The sequence below is a fragment of the Cetorhinus maximus genome, unplaced genomic scaffold (assembly GCF_964194155.1).
Source record: "Cetorhinus maximus unplaced genomic scaffold, sCetMax3.hap1.1 HAP1_SCAFFOLD_271, whole genome shotgun sequence".
Taxonomy (NCBI): Eukaryota; Metazoa; Chordata; class Chondrichthyes; order Lamniformes; family Cetorhinidae; genus Cetorhinus; species Cetorhinus maximus.
In genome coordinates this window covers 435,047-441,046 of record NW_027596231.1, presented here as the reverse complement: position 1 = coordinate 441,046, position 6,000 = coordinate 435,047, and positions in this window count along the sequence as shown.

The window sequence follows — 6,000 nt, the reverse complement described above, 5'->3', positions numbered from 1 at the left end:
GCTTCAGATGCAATGATAAGAAGCCATTTGGAGTTTGTAACAAACTACTTCGCTCCACTTTTGGTTTTTCTATTATTTTATGCATCACCTGTTTTAAATCATTGGTTATGCATCACCACTTCATCACACAGTTTCAATCCACATTATTGACACATTGTATTAAAAAATAAGGTATTTAGTAAACAAGAACAAGGATACTTTCCAGGAAAGTAAATATTTCAAAAGTCTCTGCACAGTCATTTCTCATGGTAACCTTGCACCTTCAGTTGTGATCTGTGCGTATAGGCTTTCAGACTTTGTTTGAATGATAGAGCTGCATTGTTTTCTTAGTTCAGCTTTTATTTAGAATAACAGGTGTCTTGAATGTCATAAAGGTGACAAGGGAGAAACTGGAAATGAGCAAGCCTTGGGAAGATGCAGAACGTTTCATGACGGCAGGAAAGGCCTAATTTTGTATTCGTGGCGCAATATTCCTGTCAAAAGTAATATCCTGTGGAAGTTCCATCCACCTGGAATCACAAATACTACAGGTTGCAGGGTCAGCTAATTTTAACTGCTGACCACACGCGTCAAGCATTGGTAAAGCTTCACATTGGGAGGGTGCAGATTTTTATCATCAGTTTAGGAATTTGTACATGTTTGAAGGTTTTAAATATGTGCAGCAGCTTTAAGGTGTCAGGCGTCACAACGGGAATATTTTGCAGCAAGTTAGGGAGGTTTTGGCGGAATGTGTCAAACAGGTCACACCCGCAGCAACTCCAAAGAAGAATCATATTGGACTCGAAACATTAAATCTGTTTCTCTCTCCACAGACACTGCCAAAACTGCTGAGCTTTTCCAGCACTTTCTGTTTTTACATCTGCTGCAGCCCCCCCCACTTCACAGGTACAAACATCAATTGCTTTAAGAGTTTGGGGAGAGGTGAGAGGCCCTGCTTAGCCTCAAGGAGCATTACTGATCACCAGTGGAGGGAGGTGCCCAAAGCAATTAATGCATTTTCCCAGCACACTGCCACTTACTGCAAGATATGCAGGTTAGAATATAATGATATCATCAGGTCAGGCAAGTTAAAACGACTCAGGGAAGGCAAGTTAAAAAGACTCAGGGATACATTACCAGATTAGGATCGTACCACCTGCCTCCCCCCCGCCACCTCAGCTGATGAGTCAGTGCTCCTCCATGTTGAGCATCACTTGGGGGAAGCACTGAGAGTAGCAATGGCGCAGAATGTACACTGGGTGAGGGATTTTAATGTCGATCGCCAAGGGTGGCTCAGTAGAACCAGTACAAACCGAACTGGCCGGGTCCTAAATTATATGGCTGCTAGACTGGGTCTGCAGCAGTTGGTGAGGGAACCAACAAGAGGGAAAAATATCTCATTCTCACCAACCTGCCTACTGCAGATGCATCTGTCCATGCCTTATCGGTAGGAGTGACCACCACACAGACTTTGTGGAGACCAAGTCTCGTCTTCACATTGAGGATACCCTCCATCATGTTGTGTGGCACTACCATCATGCTAAATGGGATAGATTTCGAACTGATCTAGCAACTCAAGATTGGGCAACCAAAAAGCGCAATGGGCCATCAGCAGCAGCAGAGCAGTATACAACCACAATCTGTAACCTCATGGCCCGGCATATACCCTACTCTACCATTACCACAGACCCAGGGGATCAACCCTGGTTCAATTCAGGAGGGCATGCCAGGAGCAGCACCAGGCATACCTAAAAATGAGGTGTCAACCTGGTGAAGCTACAACACAGGACTACTTGCAAACAGCATAAGTAGCATGTGATAGACAGAGCTAAACACTTCCATAACCAATGGATCAGATTTAAGCTCTGCAGTCCTGTCACATCCATTTGTGAATGGTGGTGGATAATTAAACAATTCACAGAAGGAGGAGGCTCCACAAATATCCCCATCCTTGATGATGGGGTAGTCCCGCACATCAGTGCAAAAGACAAGGCTGAAGCATTTGCAACAATCTTCAGCCAAAAGTGCCAAGTGGATGATCCAACTCTGCCTCCTTCTAATGATCAAGAAATGGCTGAAGGCACTGGATACTGCAAAGGTCATGGACCATGACAATATTCCAGCAATAGTACTGAAGACCTGTGCTCCAGAACTTGCCGTGCCCCTAGCCAAGCTGTTCCAATACAGCTACAACACTGGCATTTACCGGGTTATGTGGAAAATTGCCCAGGTATGTCCTGTACACAAAAAGCAGGACAAATCCAACATGCACAATTATCACCCCATCAGTCTACTCTTGATCATTAGTAAAGTGATGGAAGGGGTCATCAACAGTGCTATCAAGTGCCACTTGCTTAGCAATAATCTGCTTACTGATGCCCAGTTTGTGTTCCGCCAGGTTCACTCACTTGCTGACCCCATTACAGCCTTGATTCAAACATGGACAAAAGGCTCATAGCCTTTGCAGTATCCAGTGCCTTCAGCGTTTCATGATATCACATGGAGTGAATCAAATTGGCTGAAGATTGGCATCTGTGGTGCTGCGGACTTTAGGAGGAGGCTGAGATGGATCATCCACTTGGCACTTCTAGCTGAAGATTGTTGCAAATGCTTCAGCCTTACCTTTTGCACAGATATGCTGGATTCCCCCATCATTGAGGATGGGGATATTTGTGGAGCCTCCTCCTCCTGTGAATTGTTTAATTGCCCACCACCATTCACAACCGGATTTGGCAGGATTGCAGAGCTTAGATCTGTTGGCTGTGAGATCACTTAGCCCTGTCTATCACTTGCTGCTTCTGCTGTTTGGCATGCAAGTAGCCCTGTGCTGTAGCTTCACTAGGTTCAGGTGAGGTGAGAGTGACGCCCTTGACATTAAGGCTGAGTGTGGCATCAAGGAGCCCTAGCAAAACTGGAGTCAATGGGGATCGGGGGAAAACTCTCCATTGGTTGGAGTCATACCTAGCACAAAGGAAGACGGTTCTGGTTGTTGGAGGTCAATCATCTCAGCTGCTGGCTGTATTGTAAATAAACCTAATGTTTCCACTTTGAAAGTTGTCTGCAGATCAACTCTATTACAAATAGGTGACTCGGCCGCGCTACAACAGCTGCATTGCAATTGAAAACTGTAGATTTTGTTTTTTGACTCGCGAGCCAAAAATTCTGCCCCGAATGTGTCAACATTTATTGAACTGCGCAGCGAAATTTTATTGTAACTGTTCTACACTAATGCAGAAATCAACCATAATTTTAATGTTGCTGAGAAGAGATAAGCACCAAGTGCAAGCACAGATGCAAATGACTCTACCAGCCTTGGAAAGTCGTGCACAGGTTTCCTCTCCATTTTACAAAACACATTTGGAGGCACTGAAGAAAATGCAAAAACATATTACAAGTTTGATAACAGAACTGAGCAGTTGTAATCAACATTTCCTCTAAGCTACATTGGAGTGCAGCAATCAGAGATGTGTCATACAGGGAGGGCTAACAGGACGTGCAGAAGAAGTGGTCCCTTTTAGATCCTCCCATGTGCGGCCGGGCAGCAATGTTAAAGAGACGACACAATCCAAAAAACAGGCCTTGCACAGCAAAAGGACATTAAAGGGAATTAAGGCAGTAAATGCTTGAAACATTCGGTAGATCCTGCTGCACCTGCAGAGAGAGAAACAGAGCTAGCATTTCAGGTCTGTGACCTTGAAAAAGTATATGCATTTATCAGGTGGAAGTACTGATGCAACACAGTTATTAAGTGCATTGCATTTCCTGCACACCCTTGTTATGTGTCAGACAGCTCCACAGGTTTATGTACAATAATGTAAGAGACAGAACACAGATCAATGCCAAATTTGTGCACTAAGTTGGTTCACGATATCCATAGGTCTGCCATTTCTTTTTCCTGCTTTTGGAAACCTATATTTTGTTCACAATTCTTCCTTTTCACTGTGCTATTTACAATCCACAACCAAAGGGGGTTTAGAGCTGCCCCTAAAGCCATTTTGAAACCCAATGACCAAGAGGGGTATGAAGGTACTCAGGAGTAACTCTCCATTTGATGAACCCCAAAGTTCCTCCAAATGGCATCCAACCAATCCCTAATCAACTCCGAATTTTGACTCCACTACCCAAAATTTTCCAACACATTTTTGAGTGAAAGATAACTTACATTCTTTCAACACTTCCACAGTCTCCAAATTATTAGCCTGCTTCTGTGCCATTCAATGGCGTTCCCATCACTGAATGCCTCACTATCAACATCCTGGAGGTTATCATGACCAGAACCTGAACTGGACTAGCCATATAAATACAGTGGCTACAAGAGCAGGTCAGAGGCTGGGAATCCTGTGGCATTTAACTCACCTCCTGACTCCCAAAGTCTGTCCACTATCCAAAAGGCACAAGTCAGGAGTGTGATGGGATACTCTCCACTTGCCTGGATGAGTGCAGCTCCAACAACACTTAAGAAGCCCGACACCATCCAGGTCAAAGCAGTCCACTTGATTAGCACCACATCCACAAATATTCACTCCCCCCACCACCAATGTACAGTGGCAGTAGTGTGAATCATCAACAAGATGCACTGCAGGAACTCACCAAGCCTCCTTAGATAGCACCTTCCAAACTCACAGCCACTATCTAAAAGGACAAGGGCAACAGAAATATGGGAACACCACCACCTGGGTGTTCCCCTCCAAGTCACTCACCATCCTGACTTGCAAATATATCGCCGTTCCTTCACTGTCGCTGGGTCAAAATCCTGGAACTCCCTCCCTAACAGCACTGTGGGTGTACCCACACTATATGGACTGCAGCAGTTGAGGAAGACAGCTCATAAAGGGTAATTAGGGATGGGCAATAAATGCTGGCCTAGCCAGCGATGCCGACATCCAATGAAAGAATTTTAAAAAAACATCCAGCAATGTATGAATAGAAATTTCCCTCAGCTATATTTTGGGAAAGTCAAAGCCATTGCCTTCCATCCCCATCCCTCCATCCCTCTTCTGGGCAACACTTTGAGGCTGAATCAAGCAGTTTGCAACCTTGGTGTCATGTTTGACCTGAAATAAGCTTCTGACTACATATTCATGCCATCATTAAGACTGTCTATTTCCACCTCCATAACATAGCCCAACTTCACCCCATCTCAGCTCATCTTCTGCTGAAATCCTCATTTATGCTTTTGTTCCCTTTGGACTTGACTATTCCAATGCACTTCCGACCAGCCTCCAGCATTTCACTCTCTGTAAACTTGAGATCATCCAAAACGCCACAGCCCATTACCTAACCCACATCAAGTCCCTTTCACCCAACACCCTGGCCAGGATATTGCCGTCAGCGTGCGGAGGCAAGCCCGACATGCCAACGTGCAAAACTACGCATGATGACGTCGGGCGTGTGTCCCGACGTCATCGCGTGTCATTTAGATATTTTGTTCGGCGGGCGCATGCCAGAGGCAGCTGCACGCCCGCCAAACTGTCAACTGCCTATTAAGGCCATTAAAAAAGTTATTCAACTAATTAACAGTGCTGCCTGTCCAACCTTAAGGTTGGCGGGCAGGCGAAGAGCCCAAGTGGCCATCACATTTTTCAGGAAACCTCATCCACGGGCAGGATGAGGTTTCCTGAAGGTTTAATAAAATAAATAAATACATTTTGCTAAACTGACAAACATGTCCCAGCTCATGTGACACTGTCACATGAGGGGACGTGTGTAAATAATTTTCCTCTTTCTTTATTAAAAAATTACAATATGTACTTAATCTCCCTGAGGCAGCTCTGTGTCTCAGGGAGATTGCTACGCTCTCTCGCATGCATGCGAGTATGACTATGTCAGACTGTTGCTTGACTAGTCTGTGAGACAGTTTCCATACTTTCAACCAACTACCCATGCTCCAGAGGTTTGTCCCTAAATTCGTCTGCCTCATCACCTCTCTTCCTTTAATTTCCCCAACAAATCTCCCTATTTGATCAATTGCTATTGCTCACTCCTCCAAATTGTTCCTGCTTTGGCTTGGCATCTGTTTTA